Source organism: Bufo bufo, chromosome 5 (genome assembly GCF_905171765.1).
Source record: "Bufo bufo chromosome 5, aBufBuf1.1, whole genome shotgun sequence".
Taxonomy (NCBI): domain Eukaryota; kingdom Metazoa; phylum Chordata; class Amphibia; order Anura; family Bufonidae; genus Bufo; species Bufo bufo.
In genome coordinates, this window is record NC_053393.1 from 232,761,459 (window position 1) to 232,773,841 (window position 12,383).

The following is a 12,383-nucleotide window of genomic DNA, read 5'->3' on the forward strand; positions in this document are numbered from 1 at the left end:
GTAGAGATACATGGAGCTAAAAACAACAATAAATTACTAATAGGAGTTTACTATAAACCACCGAATATACCAGAGTCCACAGAAAATCTACTACTAAACGAGATAGACGAGGCGGCAAATCATAATGAGGTGGTTATTATGGGGGACTTCAACTACCCAGATATAGACTGGGAAACTGAAACTTGTATATCTCATAAGGGAAACAGGTTCGTGGCAATAACCAAAGACAATTACCTCTCCCAACTGGTTCAGGACCCGACTAGAGGGACGGCCATACTGGACTTAGTATTAACCAATAGACCTGACAGAACAACAGACGTGCAGGTTGGGGGACACCTGGGAAATAGTGACCATAAAGTAATAACCTTCCAATTATCATTCAAAAGAGCGTTTCTACAGGGAGGAACAAAAATACCAAACTTCAAAAAAGCTAAATTTAGCCAACTAAGAGAGGCCATAGGCCAAACTAACTGGGACAAAGTCCTCACAAATACAGACACAAAATGGGATATCTTTAAAAACATCCTAAAAACTTATTGTGAGAGGTACATACCGTATGGTAATAAAAGGTTAAGGAACAAAAAGAAACCAATGTGGATAAATAGAACTGTAAAGAAAGCAATAAATGACAAAAAGAAAGCATATAAAACACTAAAACAGGAGGGTAGCACGGAAGCACTGAAAAACTATAAGGAAAAAAATAGAACATGTAAAAAACAAATAAAAGCGGCCAAACTAGAGACCGAGAGATTAATTGCCAAAGAGAGTAAAACTAACCCTAAAATGTTCTTCAATTATATAAATGTTAAAAAGTATAAATCTGAAGGTGTCAGCCCTTTAAAGAGTAATGAGGGGGGAGTCGCAGAGAGCGACGAGGAGAAAGCAAAGCTGTTAAATATTTTTTTCTCCAATGTATTCACTGAGTAAAATAAATTGTCAGATGACATGCAGAATGTAAAAATAAATTCCCCATTAAAAGTGTCCTGTCTGACCCAGGAAGAAGTACATCAGCGACTTAAAAAGATTAAAATAGACAAATCGCCAGGACCGGATGGCATACACCCCCGTATCCTAAAGGAATTAAGTAATGTCATAGCCAGACCCTTATTTCTGATATTTGCAGACTCTATACTGACAGGGAATGTCCCACAGGATTGGCGCGTGGCATATGTGGTGCCAATATTCAAAAAGGGGCCAAGAACAGAGCCTGGAAACTATAGGCCGGTAAGTTTAACATCTGTTGTGGGTAAACTGTTTGAAGGTTTTCTGAGAGATGCTATATTAGAGCATCTTAACGGAAATAAGCAAATAACGCCATATCAGCATGGCTTCGTGAGGGATCGGTCATGTCAGACTAATTTAATCAGTTTCTATGAGGAGGTAAGTTCTAGACTTGACAGCGGCGAATCAATGGATGTCGTATATCTGGACTTCTCCAAAGCATTTGACACTGTACCACATAAAAGGTTAGTATATAAAATGAGAATGCTCGGACTGGGAGAAAACGTCTGTATGTGGGTAAGTAACTGGCTGACGGATAGAAAACAGAGGGTGGTTATTAACGGTACATACTCAGATTGGGTCACTGTCACTAGTGGAGTACCTCAGGGGTCAGTATTGGGCCCTATTCTCTTCAATATATTTATTAATGATCTTGTAGAAGGCTTGCATAGTAAAGTATCAATTTTCGCAGATGACACTAAACTGTGTAAAGTAATTTACACTGATGAGGACAGTATACTACTACAGAGGGATCTGGATAGATTGGAGGCTTGGGCAGATAAGTGGCAGATGAGGTTTAACACTGATAAATGTAAAGTTATGCACATGGGAAGGAAAAATGCAAGTCACCCGTACATACTAAATGGTAAAACACTCGGTAACACTGACATGGAAAAGGATCTAGGAATTTTAATAAACAGCAAACTAAGCAGCAAAAACCAGTGTCAGGCAGCTGCTGCCAAGGCCAATAAGATAATGTGTTGCATCAGAAGGGGCATAGATTCCCGTGATAGGAACATAGTCCTACCACTTTACAAATCGCTAGTCAGACCACACATGGAGTACTGTGTACAGTTCTGGGCTCCAGTGAACAAGGCAGACATAGCAGAGCTGGAGAGGGTTCAGAGGAGGGCAACTAAAGTAATAACTGGAATGGGGCAACTACAGTACCCTGAAAGATGATCAAAATTAGGGTTATTCACTTTAGAAAAAAGACGACTGAGGGGAGATCTAATTAATATGTGAGGGGTCAGTACAGAGATCTATCCCATCAGCTATTTATCCCCAGGACTGTGACTGTGACGAGGGGACATCCTCTGCGTCTGGAGGAAAGAAGGTTTGTACACAAACATAGAAGAGGATTCTTTACGGTAAGAGCAGTGAGACTATGGAACTCTCTGCCTGAGGAGGTGGTGATGGTGAGTACAATAAAGGAATTCAAGAGGGGCCTGGACGTATTTCTGGATCTTAATAATATTACAGGCTATAGCTACTAGAGAGGGGTTGTTGATCCAAGGAGTTATTCTGATTTATTCCCCTAAAGTGGAGAAAATTGGCTTCTACCTCACAGGGTTTTTGGCCTTCCTCTGGATCAACTTGCAGGATAACAGGCCGAACTGGATGGACAAATGTCTTTTTTCGGCCTTATGTACTATGTTACTATGTTACTATGGTGGAGGTCACTGAGCAAAACGCTGACCTGTGAACTAGGCCTCGTGCTGCCCCCACCATGCTTCACTGTGGGAAGGTTCTTGGGGTGATGGCTTCTTGGTGAGGGTAGCAGTGGTCAAGCAGGCTGTGATAGGGTGTTTGTCGCTGGTCCTGTGTGTAGGTGATGGACAACCCTTCTTTTTTTCATTCATTCATTCATTCATTCATTCATGCATGCTCCTGAATACTATTCGATCATGTTCTATAAGTCATGAAGTCCCAGTCTGAAGAAGTCATTGCATTGTAACATAACAATGTTTATTGCTTCAGGGGCCTACGGCGCCTCTCACACGAGCGATGTGGATTGTGTCAGGACCCGTTCAGGGAAAACTGCTGGTTTTGCACGCTAGTTCAATCAGTTTTGTCTGCGATTGCGTTCTGCCTTTCAGTTTTTTCCACGCGGATGCAATCAGTTTTGATGCGTTTTTCACGCGTGTGAATAAAAACTTAAGAATAACACTCAACGTCCAGCATCATCAGTAGGAAATGCATTGTATCCGTATTGCAGCTAGATGCCGTGCATTTTTCACATGAGGCCCATTCATTTCTATCGGGCCAGGGCTGCATGAAAAGCGCACAATATAGAACCTGCTGGGATTTTTCCTGAACGCAGAAATGATGCGAGAAAAGTGCTGAGGGCGGCGCAGAGGATCCAGTGGTGACAACATTTTAACACCTAAAAAGAGCCAAAGGGAGATAATAAGTCTCCCCCATGTGTGTTCCTATGTGACATCACTAATGGCCACCTGGTGTGTGTTTTTTTTTTTTTAGGACAAGGCTGCAATGTGAAAAATGTGAAAGGGTCTGAAGACTTTCCAGATACACTGTAGGTGTGTTTTCTTATTTTTTTTAAATTAAAAGAAAGATGTGGGTACAGAGCCAGCACAGGAGACGCCACATTCACCGCTCCCGGGTCCTCCTGTTCTAATAATCGCTTCCATTTTTGGGGGTGAAATATACAGTATGTAACAACTGCTATAAACCCTGCAGACAGACTGTGATCTGCAGGAACAGGTTCTAGTATATATACATGTGCTTGGGTCACACTAAATGTTTTCCGCCCTATTTACTATTAAATTACATTAAAGGGCTTCTGTCACCCCCCAACCCCCAATTTCCAGTTTTTGACTTATTATATTTGTTAATGTAAGCAGATTCCATATATGCCCCTCTTACCTCGGGCTGTGCAGTAATTACAGTAAAAAACGTACTTTTAGTATATGTACATTTCTTCACTACCAGCAAGTTGGGCGGACTTGCTGGTAGCAGCCGCATCCTCTGTTTGAAAAAACGCCCCCTTCTCCACTTGATTGACAGGGCCAGCGAGCGCTCTCCTCCTCTCGCTGGCCCTGCCTGCAGCCTCAAATCCCGCGCCTGCGCCGTAACGGTCGTCATTCAGCGCAGGTGCTCTGAGAGAAGGAGCGGCCGTCCTTCTCTCAGAGCACCTGCGCTGAATGACGACCGTTACGGCGCAGGCGCGGGATTTGAGGCTGCAGGCAGGGCCACCGAGAGGAGGAGAGCGCTCGCTAGCCCTGTCAATCAAGTGGAGAAGGGGGCGTTTTTTCAAACATAGGATGCGGCGGCTACCAACAAGTCCGCCCAACTTGCTGGTAGTGAAGAAATGTACATATAATAAAAGTAAGTTTTTTACTGTAATTACTGCACAGCCCGAGGTAAGAGGGGCATATATGGAATCTGCTTACATTAACAAATATAATAAGTCAAAAACTAAAAAATTGTGGGTTGGGGGGTGACAGAAGCCCTTTAAAGCAAATTAAATCTTTCTTGGCTAAAAATACTTCTTGAAAATGCTATGAAGGGGATTTTTACTCTGCTGAAATTTAGTGCGACCTCTGTTTAGTATTGCTTTATGGTTGCTTGTTCCCGTTGTCTTTCAGTAATTCTGTGTTTTAGATTTTCTTTGCCTATTCTGCCATTATTGCATTGCAGACATTTCCAGAGAAGTAAGGGCTCATTCAGACGGCCGTATGCTGTCCGCAAAAAAACGGATTGCATTCCGTTTTTTTGCTGACCCATAGACATCAATGGGGTCATGTCCTGATTTTCACTGACAAGTATAGGACATGTTTTATTTGTTTTAATGAGCTGTGCAATAGAAGAAAAGTCCCCATTGAAGTGAATGGGACAGCATCTAATCTGCAAAAAAACTGATCCGCATTTTTGCTGACAGCATACGGCCGTCTGAATGAGCCCTAAAACAAAGCATGTATTCAGCTGGCAGCCATCCCACTCATTCCTGCTGTATCTGCTATCTGAATATTCGCTTCTAATGAACGGCATGCATTTAGTTACATTTCTGTACCGAAGAGGACCTGTCTGCGCTACTGACATATTTATTAGTAAATTCTTATTCCATTTGGAATAACAAAGCTGAGTGTTTAGGGACAGGTGCTACTTGCCTTTGTTCACATCTGAAGAATATTGCAGATTCTGTTAAAAAGATGGACAAAATATCCCATGGCCAGACTGTCTAACCGAAATCCCGCAGACACCATGGTAATCAATGAGATCTATCGGGTGCCACTTGTGTCTGTTATACAGCAGACTGGCACTTGCATTATTATTGTTCTTCCCCTATAATGGAGCAGAACAATGGAAATAATTAGTGCAGATGTGAACAAACCCTTACAAGAGGAAAGGTGCTTCAGAACCCAGCATTCTACTGAGCGTTGAAGACGTCTCAGTAGAACTCTTTTAGTCTACTTGCAAAAAGGGCGGCTTTACTAATAGATTTTGCACGTGGATTTTGACTGAGATTTGACCCCGATCTCAGCCTTTGCATTGCAATCCGCACAAACAATTAACATGCTGCAGATTTCAAAATCCGCATGGCGGTGAATTTACGGACATCATGTTACACTTTAAACTTGGTACTGTCCTCGAAATCAGATGAAACCATAAAAAAAAATACTTTGCCTCTTGCCCTGTACATCAGATGAGGAATACCTAACACTCTGTGTAATGGAACCATACATATTTCGTCTGCCATTGCTTCTAAGGGACATTATCTCCTGAACAAAGGATGTGATGGATGTACCTCAAACTCAGTTTGCCCAAAATAATAATTATTTTCACCTGCACATATAACATCTGTCTCAGAGAGACACTTTGTTCCTCTGAGAAGCAATGCTTCTAAGGAACATTGCTGCCATGTGATACAGTGACGTGCCTATGTTGTTTGGCACCCGGGGCGGGTCCTTTCTCTGGCATGCCCCCCTAATATTTTTTTAAAAATCGAACCCCCTCACAGTAGTATTGCCCTCATTGTGCCCCTTTCACAGTAGTAATGCCCTATCTGTGTCCCTTCACAGTTGTAATGCCCTCTTTGTGCCCCCTTCATAGTATTAATCCCCATTGTAACCCCTTCATAGTTTTAATCCCCATTGTGCCTCCTTCACAGTAATAATGCCCCTTATTAGTAGTAATGCCCTCTGTGCCCCCTCCATAGTAGAAATCCCCATTGTGCCCCTTAATAGTAGTAATGCCCTCTGTGCTAGTAATGCCCATTGTGCCCCCTTCATAGTAGTAATGCTGTGCACTGTGCCCCCTCCAGAATATAAAAGCCCATCGTGCCCCCTCCATAGTAAAAATGCCCACTGTGCTCCCTTTACATTTGCAATGCCCCTTGTGTCCCCTCCATAGTATAAATGCCCATTGTGCCCCCTCCAGAGTAGAAGTGCAAATTGTGCCCTCTCCAGAGTAGAAATGCCCATTGTGCCCCCTTCAGAGTAGAAATGCCCATTTGTGCCCCCTCTGTGTTAAAAAACAAACAAACACAATACCTACTTACCTTGTCCCGTTCCTGAAGCTCACATCCAGCTCTCCATTGCAGGCGCTTTGCAGCAGTGTGTGGGAGGAGTAAAGGCAGGCTCCTCCCACACAGGTCGGCAGCACGATCTGTGCCTGCAGGATGAATGGTTGTCTTCCGGCTTCTCCATTCAGAGTGCTGCCGGCCTGAAGGAGGGGAGGAGCGTGGGGAGCTTAGCGGTGAGTGACAGGACTGCAGCTCCCAGCGCTCCAGCAATGAGTGCTTCCATCTGTATTGATGGAAGCGCTCATTGCTTCTGGACTCTGGCACCCCCTGAGAGCCGGCACGGGGGTTCTCCTTAGCACGCCACTGATGTGATATGTAAAATCATAGGTACACACATTGGCATGTTATGGACCCTTACAACACAGATCTGCAAAGATGGGTTCACAACTAGCACAGTGGGTCATTGGTTAGCACTGGTGCATCCCAATAATCCACTTATTTACTTTTTCTTGTGTTTTATAACATAAAAAAAGAAAAACTTTGAAAAAAAAGTTTTTTTTTTTCTTTGCATCGTCATATTCTGACCCACATACTTTTTATATTTACATCTATGGAGCTGTGTGAGGGCTTGTTTTTTGCAGGGCGATCTGTATTTTAAATTTTTAATTTTTTTTTGTGTGTATGACCTGTTGATCACTTGTTATTCAGTTGGGAGGTGAAGTAACACATGCCATAGTTAGATCCGTACTCCAATAGACAGCAGTGAATTACCATTACAGCCTATTGGAGATTCAGTGTGTTTGTATGGAGCCATAAGCACATCACTGTGGTTAGCCTAGGAGCCTCTAGCAGGCTCGAGGCTGCCACAACAATTGAATGGCTCCCGCGATCTCCGCATGGGAGCGCAGTGCTGCTGGGGTAAAGCCTCTGAGGTGCTGTGATCACAATTGCTCATGGCATCGGAGTTATTACTGATCACAGACATTAGCTCCAGGTGTCTGCTGTTTAACCACTTAAGGACCACAGGTTTATACCCCCCTAAAGACCAGGCCCTTTTTTACAAATCGGCACTCCACAACTTTAGCGGTTTATTGCTCGGTCATGCAACTTACCACCCAAATGAATTTTACCTCCTTTTCTTCTCACTAATAGAGCTTTCATTTGGTGGTATTTCATTGCTGCTGACATTTTTACTTTTTTGGTTATTATTTGAAATTTAACGATTTTTTTGCAAAAAAATGACATCCATATATAAATTTTGCTCTAAAATTATTGTTCTACATGTCTTTGATAAAAAAAAAATGTTTGGGTAAAAAAAAAAATGGTTTGGGTAAAAGTTATAGCGTTTACAAACTATGGTACAAAAATGTGAATTTCCACATTTTGAAGCAGCTCTGACTTTCTGAGCACCTGTCATGTTTCCTGAGGTTCTACAATGCCCAGACAGTACAAACACCCCACAAATGACCCCATTTCGGAAAGTAGACACCCTAAGGTATTCGCTGATGGGCATAGTGAGTTCATAGAACTTTTTATTTTTTTTCACAAGTTAGCGGAAAATGATGATTTTTTTTTCTTTTTTTTTTTTCTTACAAAGTCTCATATTCCACTAACTTGTGACAAAAAATAAAAACTTCCATGAACTCACTATGCCCATCAGCGAATACCTTGGGGTGTCTTCTTTCCAAAATGGGGTCACTTGTGGGGTAGTTATACTGCCCTGGCATTCTAGGGGCCCAAATGTGTGGTAAGGAGTTTGAAATCAAATTCTGTAATAAATGGCCGGTGAAATCCGAAAGGTGCTCTTTGGAATTTGAGCCCCTTTGCCCACCTAGGCTGCAAAAAAGTGTCACACATGTGGTATCTCCGTATTCAGGAGAAGTTGGGAAATGTGTTTTGGGGTGTCATTTTACATATACCCATGCTGGGTGAGATAAATATCTTGGTCAAATGCCAACTTTGTATAAAAAAATGGGAAAAGTTGTCTTTTGCCAAGATATTTCTCTCACCCAGCATGGGTATATGTAAAATGACACCCCAAAACACATTCCCCAACTTCTCCTGAATATGGAGATACCACATGTGTGACACTTTTTCGCAGCCTAGGTGGGCAAAGGGGCCCATATTCCAAAGAGCACCTTTCGGATTTCACTGGTCATTTTTTACAGAATTTGATTTCAAACTCCTTACCACACATTTGGGCCCCTAGAATGCCAGGGCAGTATAACTACCCCACAAGTGACCCCATTTTGGAAAAAAGACACCCCAAGGTATTCGCTGATGGGCATAGTGAGTTCATGGAAGTTTTTATTTTTTGTCACAAGTTAGTGGAATATGAGACTTTGTAAGGAAAAAAAATAAAAATAAAAAATCATCATTTTCCACTAACTTGTGACAAAAAATAAAAAATTCTAGGAACTCGCCATGCCCCTCACGGAATACCTTGGGGTGTCTTCTTTCCAAAATGGGGTCACTTGTGGGGTAGTTATACTGCCCTGGCATTCTAGGGGCCCAAATGTGTGGTAAGGAGTTTGAAATCAAATTCTGTAAAAAATGACTGGTGAAATCCGAAAGGTGCTCTTTGGAATATGGGCCCCTTTGCCCACCTAGGCTGCAAAAAAGTGTCACACATGTGGTATCTCCGTATTCAGGAGAAGTTGGGAAATGTGTTTTGGGGTGTCATTTTACATATACCCATGCTGGGTGAGATAAATATCTTGGTCAAATGCCAACTTTGTATAAAAAAATTGGAAAAGTTGTCTTTTGCCAAGATATTTATCTCACCCAGCATGGGTATATGTAAAATGACACCCAAAACACATTCCCCAACTTCTCCTGAATACGGAGATACCACATGTGTGACACTTTTTTGCAGCCTAGGTGGGCAAAGGGGCCCATATTCCAAAGAGCACCTTTCGGATTTCACTGGTCATTTTTTACAGAATTTGATTTCAAACTCCATAACACACATTTGGGCCCCTAGAATGCCAGGGCAGTATAACTACCCCACAAGTGACCCCATTTTGGAAAGAAGACACCCCAAGGTATTTGCTGATGGGCATAGTGAGTTCATGGAAGTTTTTATTTTTTTGTCACAAGTTAGTGGAATATGAGACTTTGTAAGGGAAAAAAATAAAAATAAAAAAATCATCATTTTCCGCTAACTTGTGACAAAAAATATAAAAGTCTAGGAACTCGCCATGCCCCTCACGGAATACCTTGGGGTGTCTTCTTTCCAAAATGCGGTCACTTGTGGGGTAGTTATACTGCCCTGGCATTTTCCAGGGGCCCTAATGTGTGGTAAGTAGGTAAATGACCTGTGAAATCCTAAAGGTGCTCTTTGGAATGTGGGCCCCTTTGCCCACCTAGGCTGCAAAAAAGTGTCACACATGTGGTATCGCCGTATTCAGGAGAAGTTGGGCAATGTGTTTTGGGGTGTCTTTTTACATATACTCATGCTGGGTGAGAGAAATATCTTGGCAAAAGACAACTTTTCCCATTTTTTTATACAAAGTTGGCATTTGACCAAGATATTTATCTCACCCAGCATGGGTATTTGTAAAATGACACCCCAAAACACATTGCCCAACTTCTCCTGAGTACGGCGATACCAGATGTGTGACACTTTTTTGCAGCCTAGATGCGCAAAGGGGCCCACATTCCTTTTATGAGGGCATTTTTAGACATTTGGATCCCAGACTTCTTCTCACGCTTTAGGGCCCCTAAAATGCCAGGGCAGTATAAATACCCCACATGTGACCCCATTTTGGAAAGAAGACACCTCAAGGTATTCAATGAGGGGCATGGCGAGTTCATAGAAAAAATTTTTTTTGGCACAAGTTAGCATAAATTGATTTTTTATTGATTTTTTTCTCACAAAGTCTCCCTTTCCGCTAACTTGGGACAAAAATTTCAATCTTTCATGGACTCAATATGCCCCTCACGGAATACTTGGGGGTGTCTTCTTTCCGAAATGGGGTCACATGTGGGGTATTTATACTGCCCTGGCATTCTAGGGGCCCTAAAGCGTGAGAAGAAGTCTGGAATATAAATGTCTAAAAATTTTTACGCATTTGGATTCCGTGAGGGGTATGGTAACTTCATGTGAGATTTTATTTTTTGACACAAGTTAGTGGAATATGAGACTTTGTAAGAAAAAAATTATAATTTCCGCTAACTTGGGCCAAAAAAATGTCTGAATGGAGCCTTACAGAGGGGTAATCAATGACAGGGGGGTGATCAATGACAGGGGGGTGATCAGGGAGTCTATATGGGGTGATCACCCCCCTGTCATTGATCACCCCCCTATAAGGCTCCATTCAGATGTCCGTATGTGTTTTGCGGATCCGATCCATGTATCCGTGGATCCGTAAAAATCATACGGACATCTGAATGCAGCCTGACAGGGGGGGTGATCAATGACAGGGGGGGTGATCAATGACAGGGGGGTGATCAGGGAGTCTATATGGGGTGATCACCCCCCCTGGAAGGCTCCAGGGAGACGCCTGTATGTGTTTTGCGGATCCGATCCATCTATCAGTGGATCCGTAAAAATCATGCGGACGTCTGAATGGAGCTTTACAGGGGGGTGATCAATGACAGGGGGGTAATCAATGACAGGGGGGTGATCAGGGAGTCTATATGGGGTGATCACCACAGTCATTGATCATGCCCCTGTAAGGCTCCATTCAGACGTCCGTATGCGTTTTGCGGATCCGATCCATCTATCAGTGGATCCGTAAAAATCATGCGGACGTCTGAATGGAGCTTTACAGGGGGTTATCAATGACAGGGGGGTAATCAATGACAGGGGGGTGATCAGGGAGTCTATATGGGGTGATCACCACAGTCATTGATTATGCCCCTGTAAGGCTCCATTCAGACGTCCGTATGCGTTTTGCGGATCCGATCCATCTATCAGTGGATCCGTAAAAATCATGCGGACGTCTGAACGGAGCTTTACAGGGGGGTGATCAATGACAGGGGGGTAATCAATGACAGGGGGGTGATCAGGGAGTCTATATGGGGTGATCACCACAGTCATTGATCACGCCCATGTAAGGCTCCATTCAGACGTCCGTATGCGTTTTGCGGATCCGATCCATCTATCAGTGGATCCGTAAAAATCATGCGGACATCTGAATGGAGCTTTACAGGGGGGTGATCAATGACAGGGGGGTAATCAATGACAGGGGGTGATCAGGGAGTCTATATGGGGTGATCAGGGGCTAATAAGGGGTTAATAAGTGACGGGGGGGGGGTGTAGTGTAGTGTGGTGCTTGGTGCAACATATTACTGAGCTACCTGTGTCCTCTGGTGGTCGATCCAAACAAAGGGGACCACCAGAGGACCAGGTAGCAGGTATATTAGACGCTGTTATCAAAACAGCGTCTAATATACCTGTTAGGGGTTAAAAAAAAATGACGGTGGACTGATGCCTATAGGGCCACCCTAGCCCTCCTCACTGCTGCTGGCCTGGTACATACAACGGGGGGAACAATGGGGGTCATTATTAGAGGGCGTCCAGGCAGCATGCTGAAGGTAGGGCTGGTCTGGTGTTGTGGCCCACGTCTCGCTTCCCAAGCACCCTGCTCCATATCCATATTGGAGACAATTGGAGGAGGAGGACAATGACAAAAATAGGGCAGCTATTGTATTTTGTGCCACACTAGGGTATTTGGTTCTGATGAATAGTATTCTGAGCACCACCTTCTGTCAGTTTGGAGCAACCTACAACATTGGGGCCACTTTAATTTCCCAATCTGCCCAGAATGCCAGACCTGCGCCGTACATGTATGGCAGGGTCTGGAAGGAGTTTAGTGCCCTGAGGGCACTCTGTGCACCGTTGCTACTCTTGCTTCCTCTTCCAGCTGCTCCCTCTACCTGATTGATAGGG

The 12,383-nt window shown here is 43.5% G+C and overlaps 1 protein-coding gene across 5 annotated transcripts in view; it reads left to right on the forward strand.

The window, feature by feature from the left end:
* Positions 1-12,383, forward strand: part of STARD3NL (STARD3 N-terminal like) — a 104,297-nt gene that overhangs the window by 11,803 nt on the left and 80,111 nt on the right. The window contains exon 2 of one of the 5 annotated variants that reach the window (XM_040434165.1): positions 3,484-3,542. The exons of 3 other annotated variants lie outside the window; for them this stretch is intronic. The gene's annotated coding sequence lies outside the window, so the exon portion shown is untranslated. The remainder of the gene's footprint in view (positions 1-3,483; positions 3,543-12,383) is intronic. One more of the 5 variants, XM_040434166.1, reaches the window with a different exon arrangement.